This window comes from Amblyraja radiata, chromosome 3, assembly GCF_010909765.2.
Source record: "Amblyraja radiata isolate CabotCenter1 chromosome 3, sAmbRad1.1.pri, whole genome shotgun sequence".
NCBI lineage: Eukaryota > Metazoa > Chordata > Chondrichthyes > Rajiformes > Rajidae > Amblyraja > Amblyraja radiata.
In genome coordinates, this window is record NC_045958.1 from 83,772,476 (window position 1) to 83,793,916 (window position 21,441).

Genomic DNA, 21,441 nt, shown 5'->3' on the forward strand with positions numbered 1-21,441 from the left:
ATGGTCTTTGACTTAAAACATTAACACTGCGTTCTTTCCACTGATGTTGCTTTACCTGTTCTGATCCAGGGATTTCAACCTAAAATGTTGACACTTTCTCTTTTCATGATTACTGTTCCCTCCTGATGTGACCGTCAATTGACCATCAATTGTTTGAAGTGAACATGCTGATTTCTAATACATAAGCATTTATTGAATACTCTAGTGTGCAAATTAACAAGGCCTAGTTCATTGCTAATATGCTACAGCACCTCTCACCATTGTGCTTTATAGTGAAATATCTTTCAATTTATTCTGTTGTAATGCTGAAAGCAGTCAGCTAATTAAAACACAGTAAATCTCAGAAACAGCTGTGTGACAAGGATGATAATCAATATTTATGATGCCTTTGAGGGATGGGGAATATCGGCCAGGACCACAGTGATAACTCTCCAGCTCCGCATCAGAAAGGACCTGAGAGGTTAGACAATGGCTCACCTTAACGTCTCATCCAAAAGATATTCTGAGAGAAGCCTTCTCTCAGTAATCCACCATTGTAAATTTAGATTTTTCTGTTTGGTGTTCAGAGATCAATGGGAATAATGTTTCAATTTGGAGATTAGCCATTTCTGATTAAGAAACGTCCACAGCAAATAAAGTATAATCTGTAAGGAAAGAGCTAGGAAGACTATATCACAAACTTATCAAATCTTGTGGAGTTCAGAAACAATTCAGAAGAAGTTTATTAATAGTATAACATATTTAAATAAATAACAAAGTTAACTTTTCTTTGCTTTTTGTAGACCCACTGACAGATACGGTGGAATAGTGCTTGGATCTGAGCTCAAGTATTACCTATCAAATATATCAGGTGTCAAATATGAAATCCACCAGCCAAGAAGGAAATGCATGGCTCTTGTTGACCACAAGAAGAGGCATATCATGACCCGAGACTAGAGCTTGCATTGGTGATGGTTTCCCCCAAAGTAATTCACTTGAAATAGTTTGGGTGGATTTAAAAAGACAAGAAATTGCATATATCAATTCTGGAGTTCACATTAAGATCAACTCATTAAAACGTTGATCTCGTCCTCAGCCTCTACGGTAGGTTTCCACCAAGTGCAGCCATTTAGTATATTTATTTTAAATACATGGACAATAATAAATACCTTCTAAAACATATATAACAAATGATCATTTTTTTAACTTACTTTAATTTACTTCACTAAGTAACTGAAAATTATTCACAGGTGCAACTAGTAACTAGATCTGTAGATTTTTATGGCTTGTTCCATTTCCTTAAAATCAGATTACTCATAATAGTAGATGAGAAACTGACTACAAATGCTTATTTTTAGGTCATTAACTTATTTTCGGGGTGTTAATAAAGCTATGTCTGATTAGCTTTATCGTTATTATGGTGATCTTTATTAAGAATCTCAGATATTTGATTAAATGCAATTAATTTTCAAAGATGGAATTATATAATTTGGCATGTTCGAATTATGTTGGTCCATTGGAGAATCTGACATGGCCCTTATGCAAATTAACTTTAAGTTGAAACCTGAAAAAGAAAATGATCATTTAATACAAGTCCGGCTTTGGGGCCAATTTGTACATGGATGGTGATTGGTCCCAAAGTGAAAACTATTGGCCTATTGCCTCAAGGAGCAAATGACAGGGGATGGTTAATTGGTGAGTTAGTTGGAAGTGAAGGGTTGCACAAAGAGCTTTGAAGTTTACAAATACTTTTATCCCATCATTAATATACTATGCTGCTCTTATCAATTTCAGCCTAGACATCTGGAGCACTTCAACATCAATAATTTAAAGATAATATATTTCAATAAATTGGGAGTCCCAGGACTTGGAGACTTGTCACCTAAAGGCATGGTTGCAATAATGAAGGTGGACAAAGGTTTTGCAGGATAGTACTGCTCGACGACGTTACAGAAATAAGCAGTGGCCAGGCCAGGGGGGACATTTGGAAAGAAAGGGAGGGATTTTATGATCAAGGTATTGTTTAATCTGGAGTAAATGTGGGTCTGGGCATGATGAAAGAATATACCTGACCATTGATGTGTTAAAATTGTCAAAGCTAGAGGCAATGGGGTTACAACAGGAATGCAGAGATTTCAGCAGCAGAGGAATTGAGGCAACATCAGAATCAAGCTATGTTGCGCAGGTTAAATACTATAGCTATTCTTAGTGATGATGTTGATAGGTGACTCAAAATTCATTTCAGATTCAAATATGATTCATAGATTGTGAACAGGAATATCAAAAAGGCTTTGAAAATTGTCAGGAGAATGCATACGAGGACGGTGGTAAGATTGAAAAATATCAGTCGCTCTTCCTAAGATTAAGTAGTGGCCAAATGGAGGTATGTAGGTTGACAGAGGATTTTGATGGCATCTATAAACAGAAAACATTAATTGCAATGAATGGTTTAATAACCAGGGCTCATATAATTAAGATTATTGAAAAGATACAAAAGGAAGGTGAGGAGGTATGTTTCCCACCAGAAAGATATCAGGTTCCCTAAAATCTGACCTAAAATGATGAAAGATTAAAATTATTTTAAAAATGCTGAACTGATAGTTGTGATGAGGATGTTACAAAGATACAGATAAACAATGAGAAGCTTGTAACAATAAGGGCCTGTCCACTTTGGCGACTTTATAGGCGTGCAGGAGACTCTGCGCTCGCCTCATGATTGCCACATGGTCGCCACATGTTCGTTGTTGGTCTCTGGTGAGTCTCCTTCATGGTCGCAAGAAGTTCCCGCATTCTGTGAACAAGTCGCGGCCATGGCGACCAAAAATTGGTCGCCATGGAGAAAAATTATAATCCTGTAGTCGTAGGTGCAGTTGTAATGGGGTCGCCATGTAGTTATGGGTAGTCGAGGTAGTCGTAGGTAGTTTTAGTTAATCGCCTTTGTTGACCGGGCATTTTCATTGACTCATTGGGGAAAAAAATTGTAAGCACGAGTTTTCAGAACCAAGGATAACCAACCGGTGATGTTAAATGCCCGCCGAACTTCACAGCTGTGTATCTCTGGCTTATTAAAAGTTGTCTGGCTTCTTAAAAGTGTCTTCACTCCTTCTCCCCCCCTTCTCCCCCCCTTCACCCACCTTCTCCCTCCTGCTCCCTACTTCTCCCCCCTTCTCCCCTCCCCCCTCTTTTAAAGGACTTACTGTACACTGTGCTAGCCATCCTAACCTTCCTGTTCATCGCGGTGTGTGTCTGTATCACCTTGACTTTGCACCGTGGGAATTTCAGACAGTGCTCCCCCATTTTCCCTGGCCCCCACCTTTGCAATGTGTTTGTGAGTGTGTGTTCCATTCTGACAGTCGCCGTTCCAGTTCCCGGTTTTTCAGGCGAGTGCCACGAACTTGACAGTCGCCGGCAATCTGCTGAAAAATCGCCTAAGTGGGACAGGCCCTTTATGGTATAGGTAGCCTACAAGTTAACAGTATATATTCATGTTCATGAATGTCAGAGAGCTGCCTGTCCCGCTGAGTTACTCCAGCACTTTGTGTCTTCTTCTTGCGTATGGCGTGCACAGCCTAAATTTGGAGGACATCTTGTTCTATTTGATCTTATTTGATTGTGCATGCCAGGTTTATTGCATTCGTCGAAACAGGGCAGACCACGTGAAGGTTGCAATCTCCCACCCCAACACTTAGTGTCCATTTTCTTTAAACCAACATCAGCAGTTCCTTGTGCATTTGTAGAACTGATTGCTTTTCAAAAGGCATAGGCTAGCATGATGACACATTACAGCTCCATTCAAGTCTCACAGCTTCATTCACCTGGGCTTATTTCTGACCTTTTATTGCCATCTGTATGAAGTTTGCACATTGTCCATGTGACTGTGTGGAATTTGACTGTTTGCTTCAGTTTCCTTTATATCTTGAAGACTTTATAATTGGTAGGTTAACTCCTTTTATGTTGTGAGATGTTGTGAGCACCAATCACATCTATACTCCTGTAGGTTTCGGTCACTCCATAAAAGTATATAAATGTCCTCCCAAGCAGCAATGGGGATAGGGAATGCTGGTCATTTAGGCATTGCTCCGCGTGGGCTCAGTTCACACTGACATGTAGAATAGCAAACTGAAGGCTGTACATTTACTTGAAAGAAAAGATGAAAGGGTTTGCATTTTTACTGTTCCTTTCCTCAGGACATGACCAAGTGTTTCACTAGTAATGCATCACTGTTGAAATGAAACCACTTGCAGGTAAACAAAGCCCAATTGACACAATTCAGCTTCTTTCTAATGGCATTGAGCGACTGGAAACGTAAGCAGAGTTTAAACTATTGGTCGACTGTGGGAGTACTCTATGCTCGTCTTGCTAGAAATGCCAAAGCATCCTTTAAGTATGTTCAAATAGCCAGGCAGGCAATGATTTGGTATACTATGTAAAACATTTAATCTTGTTATTATATGTGAATGACATTTAAAAAAATAACTGATAGCCATCTTCTTGCCTCCTTACTGCCATATTAATTTGAAAAGTCCTTCTCATTGGTATTATTGACGAGAAATATATTTTTGGGGTGCTAAGTTATTCCATTTAGCACCAGCGAGCTCTTGGGGGCCCCATAAAAAGTGCTGAAAATGGGCCAAAATGATTTACAATCAGAAGCTTGCACTAAATTACTGCAATGGGATCACACTCATTTCAATGCAGCTTCTGACAAGATGTCTCTACAAAATATCCCTTAAGGAAAGCATCATGACACACACGGTAGCCTGTCATGAAAGAGAGAGAGAGAGAGAGAGAGAGAGAGATTGTAGGGGGAGAGTAAATTCTTGATTAATATGGGTGTCAGGGGTTATGGGGCGAAGGGAGCGGAATGGGGTTGAGAGGGAAAGATGGACCAGCCATGATTGAATAGTGGAGTAGACTTGATGGGTCGAAAGGCCTTATTCTGCTCCTATCACTAATGAACAAGGCCTTGAAGCCCATTGAGTGTGTGCCAACCATCAAGCACACATTGACACTATTCCCTCACTTGTCCCAATGTGTTCCTCCCACATTCCTCTGAAATATACCCAAATCAACACTGCGGCCGATTTACAAAAATCAATAACCTGCACGTATTTGGGATTTAAGAAGAATTTGGAGCACGCTGGGGGAGACCGTACAGTCACAGCTGAGATGTGCAAACTCCGCACAGATAGCACCAGAATTAAGGATTGAACCCAGGGTCACAGAAGCTGTGAGATTGCAGCTCTACTACCTGTTACTATGCTGCCCCAAAGATGGGAGCAGGAGACCCTGGAGAGCCATTGTAGGGCGAAAACAGACAGGAAGTGTCGTGAGTTGTTTCGTTCAGAGTGTGAAAATCCAGAGAGTTTTGAGCAAGATCATAATACATCCAGCATGATATTTTTCGGTGAAACATACATGCATATGCATTGGTATTAAGAGTGGTAAAGAAGGTATGTGCTATCTTGCCTTAATTGAGTATGAGTGTGAGACAATGAGGAAAATGTGGCACAGTCATCCAGTGCCAGAGGACTAAATCGGGTAGCAGGAAACTGCAGACGCTGGATTAAACCGAAGATAGACACAAAAAGGTGTAGTAACTCAGCGGGACAGACAGCATCTCTGGAGAGAAGGAATGGGTGATGTTTCGGGTCGAGGCCCTTCTTCAGACCTGAAACGTCACCCATTCCCTCTTTCCAGAGATGCTGCCTATCCCGCTGAGTTACTCCAGCTTTTTGTGTCTATCTTCAACCTAAATCAGGTGTTCTGCGTGTGGCGTTTTCACATTCTTCTTGTGATTGTGGGGGATTCCTCCAGATGCCCCAGTTTCCACCCCCATCCCAAAGATGTGTGGATTTGGAGGTTAATTGGCCTTTGTAAATTGGCCATAGTGTCCAAGGATTAGATGAGAAAATGGGATAATATGGAACTAGTGTGAATGGGAGATCAATGGTCAGCCTGGACTTCAGTGGGCTGAAGGACCTGTTTCCATGCTGTATCTCTTACCTAAACTAAATTGGGAGGAGAGTCAGAGCAATTTTGCACCGTCCAAGTTGGAGGATACTATCCTCTTCATTCGGTGCACAGACTGTATGGAATCTGCCACTTGGACTGGTGAGCAATACTTCATCGTGACTACACTTCCTGTAAAGTTAGCAGTAATAGACTCTGACTTTGCTAAATGTGCAACTGTGTCACATTAAGGTGTTTAAACCGCAGTTTACGTGTTCAATCATTTTTGGATTTTTTTTCCTTTATTGACTGTCAGCAATGATCCCCTCTTTAACTTTCCCATAGAACATGAAGAAACAGATAAAGGAGGATTACGGTAAAATTATCCAGGGAGACAGCAGGGTTGAGAGGAGACAAATGTGTCATTGTAACTGACATCTTCTTACAGCACCATAGAGAGTAGCACCAAAGTGAATGAGCAGTGTGGGTTGGACGGACATTTATCATTGGGAGATTCACTGTGTGCATGAGAGCTTCAGTCTGGCACTTTGTTAAAAGTACCTGGTGAAAGGGCTCACCAGCGGGGCAGGGGGGTTGTGCCTGCATCCTGCCAGAGGAAACAGGTAAGGACTGTGTTTGGGATGCTGTCATATCAAGATTGATGTTGATCGACATCGTGATGTTATCAGGCTGCCGGTCTTCTGAATGAATGAATGATACTTTATGAATGAATGATACTCCATGAATGGATGATACTTTATTGTCACGTGTACCTAGCGTACTGAGGTGAAAAACTTTGTTTTGCACACAACCAGTACATGATTTCTTAATCAAAAAATGTATTCAATTATTAAAAAGCAATATTTACACTACAATAAAACAAGCCAGAACCCACCACCATAATACAATACAAACATATATCCATAATAAACTACTATACAACTATGTTACAATCCTTATTGGGGATACATTCAACACCCTGCGGAGCCCAGAAGTTCCGGAACTCCCTCAGGGTTCCCGTGGACAGGACGTATTCCCTTTCTAACCCCACCCGTGCAAGGACGTACCCCCGGAAAAGGGGCAGGCAGCCGGCTCGGGTAGAGCCCTCCACCGTCTGACGCCTTGACTCGGGGATGGCCAGCTTGGCCAGACCCAGGAGCCATGAGTGTCTCCTTTGTGTTGCCGCCGACACAGTTACAAAAGTACCGCAGAGTCCTATTTACTGCCTGCTGCCGCAGCCCCCCCCCCCCTCCCCCTTCCAGATATCGCCCTTTGTTCTTAGTGGCCCCCAGCTCCCTCCCCTCCCCCCATGCCGCGTCCCCCTATGTTCTCAGCAGCCCCCTCTGCTGGGTCCCCCCATTGTTCTTGCCAGTCCACCTCGCTCTTGGTCCCTTCTCACTCTTGGTGGTGCGGTTCCCAATGATGCCGTTGGCTTAAGGCCATTTCAAAGTCCACAGTAGGCGAGGCGGGCCTGCTTGCTGGGAGTGTCCTGGCCCGCTGCTTTCCGGAAAGCACTGCGGGACCTGAGTCCAACACAACCCCCTCTCCTCCTCCCAACCCCTGCTACTTTCCTCTTCAAATCTGTCCCATACCTTCTATCTCTGATCTTTGTTCCAAGCATCTGCCTATCAACAAAATTTCCCTCGCCTATCGACAAATTATCTGCCACGCTTTTTCCTGCCTCTCCCCTTTTCTAGTTTTCTTTTCACTCCTACAATCAGTCAGATGAAAGTCTCGACCTGAAATCTCGCCTATCCATGTTCTCCAGAGATGCTGCCTGTCCTGTTGAGTTATTCCAGCACTTTGCGTGTTCTTTTGTATATTAATCAGCATCTGGAGTTCTTGTTTTACATAAAACATTTGACGAGGTTCTCATGGGAGGCATGTTCAGAAATTAAGTCCCATGAAATCCATGGTGAGTTGGACAAATTGGATATAAAATTGACTTGCATTACAGATGATAGATGGTTGTGATCTGGGATTGAGGAAATGTTATGAGTTACACAGCAAGGGTACAGGCCTTTCAGCCCATTCAGTAGAACTGTACTCTATGTTCTATGTTCATTGATTGCATTCGTTGCCAAATTGCTTCTTATCACACAGATCCTATTCCTTGCTTTTTAAACAAGTATTTCAATATATATTATGCCCACGCCAGATAAAGGAGCTCCTTTATGAGGTAGGGAAGAGATCACATGGTGTAATTAATCCTTTAGTAAGTGCTGACTTGCTGTGCCTTACTTTATTTCGATGATTGAAAGTTGCAAGAAACAATGAAAGAGTTGTAGTGAGGGCTGATTGTGCAGGATAGCATGACAATAATCAAATCCAGTTGCTTCTATTGCTGATGTTCCATCAGTTGTACCCCACCGTGCATCTTTCAATGGTCAATTAGTGCAGTAGTCTAGAATGAACACTTCTTGGGACTTTATGAGAGCCTCATTGTTGAATGTAATATTTTAAATACAATTCCTGAAACTATCTCTGTAACCTTCAGATGTCAATTTGATCTTTTCATTGTGATGGGTATTGCTGTCAGCTGATGTGGCAACAATGCTGACACATCATTCCTGCCGCTGAGCAGCTGTCTGATGGGTTCAAAATGTTGAATAAGGTTTCTATTTGGAGACGGCAGCAGATTTGAAGAAAAAACCTACGTCGAGTTCAGTGTTCTTTAAATTAAGTTCTTCTCCAGAAAATACACAAAGTTTACAAAGTTAGGGAATTCAGGAGTCAGTCATTGATTTATGTTAAGTTTTGCAGGTGGTCCTGGAAAGACGGATGTGAGGCGACTGTTACGGGCCACATAAGTGCCCCTCATGACTATTGCTGACACACATTCGTACCAAGAATTGTTTTGTGAAACAAGCCATGAGCTATGCTTTGTGGCTGTGAATTAGCAAGCTCCTATGAAAAGTGTCTTTCAATGGAGTCCTTTGTAGGCTGTGCAGTCAATGGTTCCGTCCACTGCACTGCTGAGGGAAGGAATTACAACAACTATTCCCCTGGGATGTCCATCTGAAATGTCCTAAACCTCCTTCTCCTCTTGTTCCAGTTTGAGCCTTGTGTGTGTTTCTCTATGGTACGGAATGTTTTTTGCAGTTGGCAGGGTTATGCAGCCAATAGTGCATCAGAATGATGCCACCACACCAGTCAAGCTGCACTTCATCACCCCCTTGTCGGCACAGACTCCAGGAATACATTTTCTTCCAGCAGTCTAGATCCCAGGAGTATCACTCAAATTGCTCATTCACACAGAGGCTGAGGAAACTGACTTTAGTATTCATTCATAAACGTACTTTATGATGCACACAGGAAAGTGTGTGTGTGTGTGTGTGTGTGGGGGGGGGGATAAAATAGAGTAATTAAGAATAGACATCTTTGAAATTTGCTGTATGTTGTCATTGATGAAGAGTTTTAATTTACGTCCACTGTATTTGATTATCTGTATTCTTCTGACTTACTCAGATCATTTGCTGAAATCCTCTAGAAACATTGTAAAGTTCCTACAAGTGATCTGATTCTAAGATACCAGTGTGGGTGATAAAAATTGTTTAAATAATTGATGCACGTTAGAGCCCGGGAGGCATTTCTGATGTTGGGATGAGCAGTAAATTGGAAGAGTTTTGGACTCTTGTGGCTGAGAATAACAGATAATTTATGTATATTGCACTTTGCACTGAAAGCTGCAGCAGGTAAGAATTTAATTGTTCCATTTCATAATCAGTGAATATGACAATTAAACACTCTTAACTCTTGCATTGCTAGAGATATGCTGGGATCATTTGGAAATTTTGAATCAAGATAGCCTTCAATCTTAACGGAGTGAACAGAGTGGCATGGGAGTGGGGCAGATGGTCTTCAGTGATGAAACCCTTAAAACACACAACCCTGCAGATACGTTGTCCAACAAAGAGGCACACATAGAACTGGTGTCTCCTTGGACTCTCTTGACGTTTGCTTTTTGGAAATGTACAGATCTTTGTCTCCTGACCTGAGATTCCTGAGTAATCAAGAGACATTGGTCATTGCCAACATTGTATATTTTTTCTACCTTGGATGTCACGTAGGGTGGGCGATTGCAACCTTCATGAGGTCCACCCTGTTTCGACTAATGCAATCAACCCAACGTGCACGAACAAGATCAAATAGAACAAGTTGACCTTCAACTTTAGGCTGTGCACGCCATACTCGAGAAGAAGAAAAAGCAGTTACATACCTGAGGAAGAGCAATCTGTTTGATGTAACACTTTCCACTGCACTGTGTTTTTCGAAGGCGTTTGAACAGCCTGCAGTTAAATTCCAAAGCTGTTTGATCAGGTCTCCTGATCAGGTCTCCTATTGTTATTAAAGCATTGCCTTAAATAGGATAAAGGTAACACATGGCTGGTGTGCTTGGGGTTATACTGAGATTGTTTTGGTTGTACCTTCAAACTCCAGTTTGTCATGATATTTGAAAAAAGGTGTTGCACCAATCACCATCATTACATTACCCTTGATCATCTATAATAATAATAATGGATGGGATTTATATAGCGCCTTTCTAATACTCAAGGCGCTTTACATCGCATTATTCATTCACTCCTCAGTCACACTCGGTGGTGGTAAGCTACTTCTGTAGCCACAGCTGCCCTGGGGCAGACTGACGGAAGCGTGGCTGCCAATCTGCGCCTACGGCCCCTCCGACCACCACCAATCACTCACACACATTCACACACATTCACACACAGGCAAAGGTGGGTTAAGTGTCTTGCCCAAGGACACAACGACAGTATGCACTCCAAGCGGGATTCGAACCGGCTACCTTCCGGTTGCCAGTCGAACACTTAGCCCATTGTGCCATCTGTCGTCCCGTCTACCATCTGTCGTCCCGTCTACCATCTATCAACCAGATGGTCATCAACAGCGATTCACCACATCAATCTTGGTCAAATCCTAACATAGATGTTTTCTATATCCCATCCATCCTTTCCCATCCTCTCTGAAAGTTAAAATTAATTTGTGTTCTCTTTTTTCCAAATATCATAGCGTGTCATAGACCTGAACCATTAATTCTGTATTTGTTTCCAGAGATGATGCTGGACCTGCTGAATATTTCCAACATATTTGGTTCAATTTTAGATTTTCAGCAAATGCATCTTTTTGATTTTCATTCAATACCATTTGATCCTGGAGAAGTCAGGCGTGGATTATGTTTGTATTTGCCAGTGCATTCTTGCAATGGGCATTATTTGTTTTTTTCTGCCAGAGAGGATCAACAGCACAGTTTACTCCAGCTAAAATCAATCATTGTGCTATTAGCTCCTAAAAAGCCTGAGATAAACAAATCCACTTCCCAGGCTAATGTAAGTGGAGCGTAATTGTAAAGCTTACAGATAAAACAGCATTGCCACCAGTACTGGGACTCGTTGGATATTTGCACTGATTGGGCTTAAAAAAGACCTGCCTGCCTCAGATGGAAGTATGTGTATTGATTCTGGGGCATTGCTGCCAAGAGAATCAGTAAAGTTCACCTCTTGATCGGTTCACTTTGAGACCTCAGCTCATCCTCAGTTTTATTCATTCATGCTCCCTGTCACAGGGTGAAAGTGACAATAGTGCTTACAAAACCCAAGAAACACTTCACAACTCAATCACACCCCTTTCACTGCACTTCCCAAGCCCAGCACTAAAAAGGGTCACACGGTAGACAAAAATGCTGGAGAAACTCAGCGGGTGCGGCAGCATCTATGGAGCAAAGGAAATAGGCAACATTTCGGGGTCATATTAGCAGATGCATGATATTAAGAGTTTCTGCAAATGACCCTCCAAGTAACACACCATCCCGACTTGTGCATTTATTTCCGTTTCTTGATGCGTCAAGGTCTTGGACTTCTCTTCCTAAAATCACTGATCAACTCACTATAAGAATAACACAAATTTCCAATAAATATTGGCCTTATTAGCAATGGTCATGTCATAAATACATTAAGAAATTGAATTTTACTTGGACTGGTGTGAAATTTTGTATTTTGGTAAGTTAAACCATGGCAGAATGTGCACAATAAATTGCAGGCCCCTGGAAAATGCTGTAGAACAGACAGAACAAGGATTATATGTGCACAATTGCCTGAAAGAAGCAACACAGATGGACAGGGTGGAGAAGAAATTATTTGGCATGGTCATCATCATTGATCAGAAGATTGAGTACAAAACTTGCATTGTCATGCTCCAACTGTACAAGGCGTTGGAGAGACCGCAATTGGTTTATTGTGTGCAGTTCATAAAAATGTTACCAGGGTTGTTGTTGTTCTTACCAAGATTGGAAGGTAGTTTTTATATGAAGACTCATGATAGGCTGGGGCTCGTTTCCTGAGACGATATGAGGTTGATTCTTAGGCCCCCTTCAGTCGTGGCTGACCTTGGGTGTCTCCAGGGTGCTATCCCCTATATGGAGGACGCCTGTGTGTGACTTTGTTTAACGTGGGGAGACTGGTGCACAGACAGCCACCCCATGGTCCTTCACAGATCTGGGTCAAGATCCAGTGGCATGGAGTCCAAGATGACCAGAGACCCTTTTCTGCTGCAGTCTTCATCCGCATTACCAGCTGTTGTGACGCTCCACTAAGGTCAGCCATCATCCTCCGCCTATTCACCGTTGAGGTCTTGGTTGGATTGCTCTTTGTCAGAGACCTCCCCCTCAACCATACCGCCATGGGTGGCCCTACCAGGAGCGTAGCTCCAGACAGCATCGCTCTCAGGATCTCAGGTCCACACAACAAGGTGACAATCCACGGAGCTTCTCCACCACAACAAGGTGACAATCCACGGAGAAGGCTGATAGAGGTTTATAAAATAATAAGAGGCATGTATAAGGTGAATGCCTATAGTCTTTCCCAGAGTAAGGGAGTCTAAGACCAAAGGACGTAAATTTAAGGTGAGATTTAATGAGGGCCTGTGAGGCAAAATTTTCACACAGAGCTCATGTGCATGTGAATGAGCTCCAGAGGAAGAGTTAGATGTAGGTACAATTATAACATTCAAAAGACATTTGGACAGGTACATGGTCGAACGGTTTGGGGGCATATGCACCAAACAGACAAATAGGATTGGTTCAGACAGGCAATTTGGTCACCATGGATGAGTTGGGCCGAAGGGTCAGCTTCTGCGTGATATAATTCTAAATGCATCCAAGAGATAGAAACCAAAGAGAGATGAGTGTTAAAGACATGGAGAGATTCTGCTTACTATTTTATCACACAGGAATACTCCTCGGGTTCACCTTTGAGAGTGTTGTAAATTAAATGGAGCATAAGCTGACAAGATGATACATCTCATTAAGATGCAGTCCTTACGCCTTGAAAATTGCATTAAATCAAATAAAAAGACCACAAGTCCCTTTCGGGACCTGTGCAGGAAACAGAATTTATTCACTTTTAGACATTGGCTTTCTGCTCAGAATCTCCGCTTAGTTATTAACTCGTTCAAGGAAAGTCATGAAATCTGCTGCACAAATTGCAAAGCAGACTGTTTCAGTATTGAACCAGTTGCTTTATTGCAGACGGTGGTTATGGCACACCTTTCTATTGCAGCACAAAGGAAATTATAGATCCCAGGTAATGTTACTTGTGTACATGAAAGTAAAAATGCACTCTTCATTTCCCCAGATCCCATCCACAGTTGACCTAAAAGATGAAAACGGAGCACTTCATCATGTAGAAAACCAGAAATAGGTGAATGAGATTTAGAATTCATGCAGATTGAACATTTTTCTTCTTAAGCAGTCCTTTTGGCATGAGGATGACTTACTATATTTCCATTTCTGCAGTCTCGGAGATAACTGATATGACAATTATGGATGTCTCGACTTCTCCACAGATGCAGTAGAAGATGCCGGATGTTTAGAATGGGTGCTAGGTTGTGAGGTTGTGCACTCTTCCACAGATGCACTGAGTTTCTGTAGCTCCCAATGCACAGGGATTCTCAACAGCATCCCAAATGCTCCTGCTAACAGAGCTGCTGCTCCACTTCGAGAGATAATGGACAAAGATTCCCGAAGTTCAGTGGGAATGATGCATATTTTCAAGGCAGTTATGAGCATATTTTTGAACCATTTCCTCAATCTTATAGTGATATCTTCTCATGACCGAGCTCAGAATAAAGAGTCCACTGTCAGGAATACGGGAATGCAGGAATACACTGTCGGAAACACTGACCTTGATTCACTTATCCTTCCAGTTAATTTGGTGAACTTTGCAGAGGTATCTGCCATAGATTGTCCAGATTGCATAAGTTTATAGGAGGACAGCGATCACTGTTGCCCAGTACACCATGAGTTTTGATCTTCAATCAACTTTTATCCCAACCAACCAAAGGTATTGAGCATTAATATACATATGCTGAACAAAATTATACAGTCGTACTGTCCTACTTCAGTCCACTGACCCCGTACCAACTGTGAAGCACACATTTATATTGGTCAAATTTAATTCCCACCATATTCCCCTCATATCTCCCCAGATTCTATCGGTAGCCTGTAAATGATGTGAAATTGACAATTGTCAGTTTAAACTATACGTGCTTGGAGGAAACCTAAAGAAAACCCAATCTGTCACAGGGATAATGTACAAACCCCACAAAGACTTGTGCAAGGTGACTTGGATAGGCTGGATGAGTGGGCAAATGCATGGCAGATGCAGTATAATGTGGATAAATGTGAGGTTATCCACTTTGGTGGCAAAAACAGGAAAGTAGACTATTATCTAAATGGTGGCCGATTAGGAAAAGGGGACATGCAACGAGACTTGGGTGGCATGGTACACTAGTCATTGAAAGTAGGCATGCAGGTGCAGCAGGCAGTGAAGAAAGCAAATGGTATGTTAGCATTCATTGCAAAAGGATTTGAGTATAGGAGCAGGGAGGTTCTACTGCAGTTGTACAGGGTATTGGTGAGACCACACCTGGAGTATTGTGTACAGTTTTGGTCTCCAAATCTTAGGAAAGACATTCTTGCCATAGAGGGAATACAGAGAAGGTTCACCAGACTGATTCCTGGGATGTCAGGACTTTCATATGAAGAAAGACTGGATAGACTCAGCTTGTACTCACTAGAATTTAGAAGATTGAGGGGGGATCTTATAGAAACTTACAAAATTCTTAAGGGGTTGGACAGGCTAGATGCAGGAAGGTTGTTCCCGATGTTGGGGAAGTCCAGGACAAGGGGTCACAGTTTAAGGATAAAGGGGAAATCCTTTAGGACCGAGATGAGAAAAACATTTTTCACACAGAGAGTGGTGGATCTCTGGAACTCTCTGCCACAGAAGGTAGTTGAGGCCAGTTCATTGGATATATTTAAGAGGGAGTTAGATGTGGCCCTTGTGGCTAAAGGAATGGAGAGAAGGCAGGTACAGGATACTGAGTTGGATGATCAGACATGATCATATTGAATGGCGGTGCAGGCTCGAAGGGCCGAATAGCCTACTCCTGCACCTGTTTTCTATGTTTCTATGTTTCTAAGACAACAGTACTAATTCAGGATTGAACTCTGCTCCCTGGAGTTGTGAAGAAGGAGCTCTACCAGCTGCTTCATTATCTCTAAATGTCTTCACATTTAGTGATGTACAAGGGCAAAAGATTATCCCACAGAAAAGAAGGCCCAGGCAAAGGTCTATGAACATTAGAACTGAATATCATGGCCACCCCATGTTCGGAAAGATTACTGCCATGGACAGCATTCTGCATATTAGAACAATAGCTGGATGTTGATGGTTACACTACAATGAGAGACCATGCAAACCAGGGCTGTTTCCTTGGAATATAAATGGTTAAAAGATGCATTTTTCTAAGGTACATAGAGGAAACTGACCAGGTTGCAGTCCACAATTTGGATACACCATTTAAAAATTCTCACAGGAATAACGTTAGAAACTCTTCCGTATTCACAGGGTGACAGAAAATTAGAAATCAATGGTCATTGTTGGTTTTAAATCTGGGATTGAGAGTCTTTAATTAGCTGAAGATATTAAAAATATAAGGGGCAAAGCCTTGTATATGGATTCAGGTGGGAAGACAGTCATGTCCCATTCAATGGTGGTAGAGGCTGAAGGGACAACATTCATTACTCTGTTCCTCTCCAGCATTCTATTTTCCTGTCATTGCCTTTGATGAACATGAAAAATAAATCAGCTGTATCCGCTCCTTAACAGACAGCAAGAAGAGAAAATATGCTCAGCATTAGCATTTAGCTTTACATTATGTGTGTACTGTGATGTGTGCCTGGTGAGGGATTAAAATGCCTAAACTTCCCCATAGAACCATGGACTCATAAACTATGGAAGGAAGTAATTCAGCCCATCATACTATCCAATTAGTTCCACTCCCCTGCTCATTCTTCAATCTATGGTGAAATATTTATCTATGATGAACCTTGCTTCCTTTCCAATTCTTTTGGGACAGGGAACAGAAATACATTGTGCCTGTTCTTTTGAAGTGCCGAGCATTTGCAATCCAAGCCACCATCTGCAATGCATAGATAAACAATTAGGGCAGTGACAAGTGAAAAGAAATAAATGCAAATGCTTTCAAGTAAACTCACTTGTCATGTAAAATAGATTACTTAGTCTGTCGTCTGCATATATTTGAAATCACAAGCAATCGAGGAGTAATGAAATGAAATTCAGAGTTGGCTGTTGCGTGGTAAAGCGATGAATGGCAATTTAAATCATTCAACTTAGAGAACAGAGTGTTCCGGCAAGTAGCCCTGCTGCTCACACTTCCACCATTCTGAATTCAATCCTGGCCTCTTGTGCTGTGTCTGCAGGTTACACATTTTCCCTGTGACCACGTGTTCCAGTTTCCAAAGTGTGTGGGTTGGGAGCCGTAATTTGGCTGCCGTAAATTACCATTGGTGATGAAATCTGGGTAAAGATGGTGGGAACTAAAGAAAAAATGGTATTGGTGTGGGTATAATGTAGATGATTAATGTAGATCTATTTCTCTGCTGTGCAATACTTATAGTTCCTTGTTTTGAATAGTGGATTACATTACTTGTTGTATCAGTCAAAGATGGTTCCAAATAATGAAATCTAGGAATTCTGCTCTAAGCTCAGAATTGGAAATAAAAGGAAATACAGTGGTTCCAAAATCCAAATGTATTTTTGCTCAAGGTTCCAGCATCTGCAGTCCCTTCTGTCTCCAAAATCCAACTGCTTGACACTGTTTGGATGCTCTGGGCACTGATACATATTTTTAAGATGAGTTGTGCTGCCGACCATTTTGGGAAGGTAGCTGGTATCTATGATATGAAAAAAGAAAATGATCAACAGGTCAGGCCGCCTCAGTGGAAAATCAAATAGTTAACATTTTGATTCAAAGCCTGAACATCAGGACTTCAGTGGCAGGTTTGTGTTTCTTGAAAGGGTGCAAATTAGCCAGAATAATGTTGAACCATTGACATTAATGTCACAGATCATTCAGCCCATTATATTCTCTGCTAGCCACAAAAAGAGAAGAAATTGGACAAATGACATACCACATTTCTTGGTCTATAGTCATCAAGGTTATAAAACATTTGGGCAATTTTAAGTATGATGATTGCTTTTCTCCCTAACATTCTTCCAGACAGTGATTCCAAATCCTCACCACTCTTTGGCTGAAATAATATTTCCTCAATTTTCCTCTCATTTCAGTACCTATTTTCTTATATCTATTTTCACGAGCGACATCTCTACTAAGGGGAAAAAAAGGAGTTCTTCCTTTCTTACCTCACTGTCAGACTATTGCAATGCCAGAAATGGTCTGAAGAAGGGGCTTGATTTGAAACATCACCCATTCCTTCTCTCCAGAGATGCTGCCTGTCCTGCTGAGTTACTCCAGTTTTTTGTTTCTATCATTGCAATGCCAATCAGTGTTCATTCAATTTTATACCAACATTGCCAGTTTCAATGAAGTAGCAAATAAAAACTGTTCATCGTGTATCGAGGATCCACAATCTGATGTCTCATCCACCAGAGCCATTCAGTGGGCTCATTAATTAGATAGACTCACAATTTATATCCCAGGGTGGAAATGTCATGGACTAGCGAGAATAGCTTTAAGGTGAGAGGTACAAAGTTTAAAGATATGCGGGGCAATTTTTTTACACATACAAGTGGCTTTTAGATAGGCACAGTGCAGGGACATGGATCATGTGCAGGTTTAGGAGATTAGCTTGACCTGGCATCACATTCAGGCCAAACACTGTGGGCTGAAGGGCCTGTTCCTGTCCTGCACTGTTCTATGTTTGACGTTTAATGACTTACAGGGTAATTCCTGATGGAGCTTGATCGAGTAAAGTTTGGTACTTCCAGAATTCTTCAGAGTTTGTATTGTAGGGAGGGAAGAATGTGGCAGAGGCTTAAATAGTCTTTTTCTTTAAACTCATGCAATATTTAATTGTTCCCTGGCATTAGTCCTTTATCAGCCATTACAATCAGGGTGCAATCTGACTGGGAGGATGAGGAGAGGACACACACGGAGCAAGCAGTGACTCCTGCTGGAGAATGGAGGATGAGTTGGGAGAAGGGGGACTCCCTGTAGAAGAATGTTTGCACCCAGGGCATCGTGAGAAACATTCAACTCAGCCACTCATGTTTCATCCTGAAGCAATGTACTTTGAAATGTTTGAGAGTTTGTTGCACAGCACAGTTGTCCTGTGGCAGCAGGACCTGAGACTGCAGTCCTACCCCTCAGAGCCTTTGCAGTGACTCACCAGACTTTGATGTGTTTCTTAGTATGTACTCCTGCAATTTGGAATATAGTTGTCGACAGAGTTAGCTCGCACTGGAGTCTCCTTACACTGGAAGATCAATAAGTTTCTGGCAGGCAGAGTAATTCTATCTTAGTATGCATTTGGATACAATCCACAGATCACCAGGTCCTCTGTTATGCCCCTTTCAGGGTAAAGTTTGATAAGGAACACTGCATCCTATTCCATACCTTTTTGGCAAACACCAAGTCCAAAGGAAGTTGACGATTGTCTCATCTGCAGCACATCTCAAGACCAGTGACTATTTACTTCAGCTGCACCATTAACACTGTAATTCCAACCAAATATAGCTCCTATGACTCTATAGTCATACCTATGTCTCTGCAACCTCGTCTGCAACAGGATCCTTGACTTTCTGACCCATAGTCTACAATCAGTAATTCTTATTCTTCTTAGACCCCCTTCGGTCGTGGCTGACCATGGGTGTCTCCAGGGTACTATTCCCTATATGAAGAACGCCTGTGCGTGACTTTGTTTAACGTGGGGAGACTGGTGCCCAGACAGCCACCCCACAGTCCTTGACAGATCTGGGTCAGGATCCAGTGGCATGGAGTCCAAGACGACCGGAGGCCCTTTTTTGCTGCAGTCTTCATCCGCCTTCCCAGCCGTTGTGACGCTCCACTAAGGTCAGCCATCGTCCTCCGCCTGTTCCATAATTAAGGTCTTGGTTGGATTGCTCTTTGTCAGAGACCACCCCCTCAACCTTACCACCATGGGTGGCCCTACCAGGAGCATGGCTCCAGACGGCATCGCTCTCAGGATCTCAGGTCCACACAAGCTTCTCCACCACGACAAGGTGACAATCCACGGAGAAGTAACACACAACAAAACATAACAAAACAGAAGGATACAAAACAAAACATCCGCCACGATAACTCTCAACACCAGTGCCCCACTTGGATGCATTGGCAGCCCCATGCTATAGTCCCTGTACACTCACAACTGCACAGCCAAGTTCTGTGCTGACTCCATTTACAAGTTTATAGATGACTACCACTGTAGTGGGTCTGAATTGGAACAATGAAGAGGCATACTGGAAAAGATAGAAAGCTTAGTAGTATGGTGTCAAGACAACAACCTCTCCCTCAATGTTAGCAAAATGAAAGAGCTGATCAACTTCAGGAAGGCAAAGAAGTCCAAGCCCCTTCCTCTTTATTTCTCCCACAGTCAGGGCAGTCAAAGGTCCCACAACACAGCGGTTGAAGCTCCTGCATTGGGGCGATCGAAACTCCCGCGGCTTGGAGATCCCAATGTTGGTCTCTGACCTGATGTAAATCCACAAGCACCCACGGTTGGAGCACCCTGGCAAAGGGATCGCGGGCTCCGCGATGTTAAATTCCCATAGGCTCCCACGGTGGAGCTCTCAAAAGTCGGTTTCCGCAAAGGCCGGCAACTACTCGATGTTAGGTCGCAGTGTGGACGGAGATACGATACGGAAACAAATTGCATCTCCGTCGAGGTAAGAGATTAGAAAAAGTTGTCCTCTTCTTTTCACAACACATCTTTCTCTTCATGGCGATGGTGTGTGTCCTCTCCACCCCCTCCCTGCCAGGCTGTATTCCAAGGGGAACAGCTGCTAAAACTCTAATGCAGAAAAACAATTAGATATTGCAGAAACCTTAAAGAAAAGATTAATTGAGTTTCTGGCACACTGCACCCTGTCTACATTCAAACTCTGGAACTTGATTGGTGATGACCTTGAACAGAATTATATAATTCACTTTAGACAGTGAGATGCATCACTAGTTTCTGATGTCCTTTTTCTTCCTCTCATCTTGCAGGTGTGGAACAAGATGCCCCTCCTCATAGATTTCTGGCATACTGCCAACTGGAAGCTTCCTGCAGATCTGACCCCATCCAACCCAACAGTGCGAGGTACGAGTTGACCACCAAGTCATTACTTCTGGGAGTGTTATTCATCTTGAGGGAATGAATGGAACTTGTCAGTTCTGTAATTTGTCCAGATTCTCCCAATCGTTGTCGTCGAAATCTCCAAGATCAGATGTGCGCTCTGTTGAGTTTCTGTCATACACACCATCACAGAACGATCTGCTGATCCTCCACATGTCTCTCTACGAGGATGTTACTCATTTTTCTGCTTCCTTATTATAAACAGATCTTCTGAGTGCCGAGATGGTCTTCCGGCAAGCTGCGAAACCGGGAACCTGCCTGGAAAGGGAAGCCCAGCGAGCCAGGCCGCTGCAAGCCCCTGAAGTTCGTGAATCGGAGAGGAGGATGGAGGGAGTCGGCAACGGTGGTGAGCGCTGGACCAAAGGCCCTGTAAGAAGAACTACGTACGGTCTTACCTTCCATGCCCTCAAGATTGGCTGTGGGAGGTGCCCCCAAGGGCTGAAGAGGCCCATGCAAAGGAGAGGGGAGATGGTTTGTTGGATGACCGGCATGGAGGCGACAGCTGCAATGGGTTTTAGTGGTCAGCAATAAATGGTGCCTAAATTACACATCTTGCACATGGAGTGGTTGGGCTGTTCTGTACATTCTGTACTAACCAGGGGATGGTGCTTAAGTGTGGTGATAGTCTTGCTGATCTGTATGCCAAAAAAATGTATTTCACTGTTCCGTGGTACACGTGATGATAAAGAAACCATTGAACATTGATCAATTGAATATTGAACCATGGAACATAGGGGAGGATAATCCAAGTCACATTTTAACACCAGTGAATTCATTCTATTTTGCAATGGTAACTAATAGGACACTGAACAGAT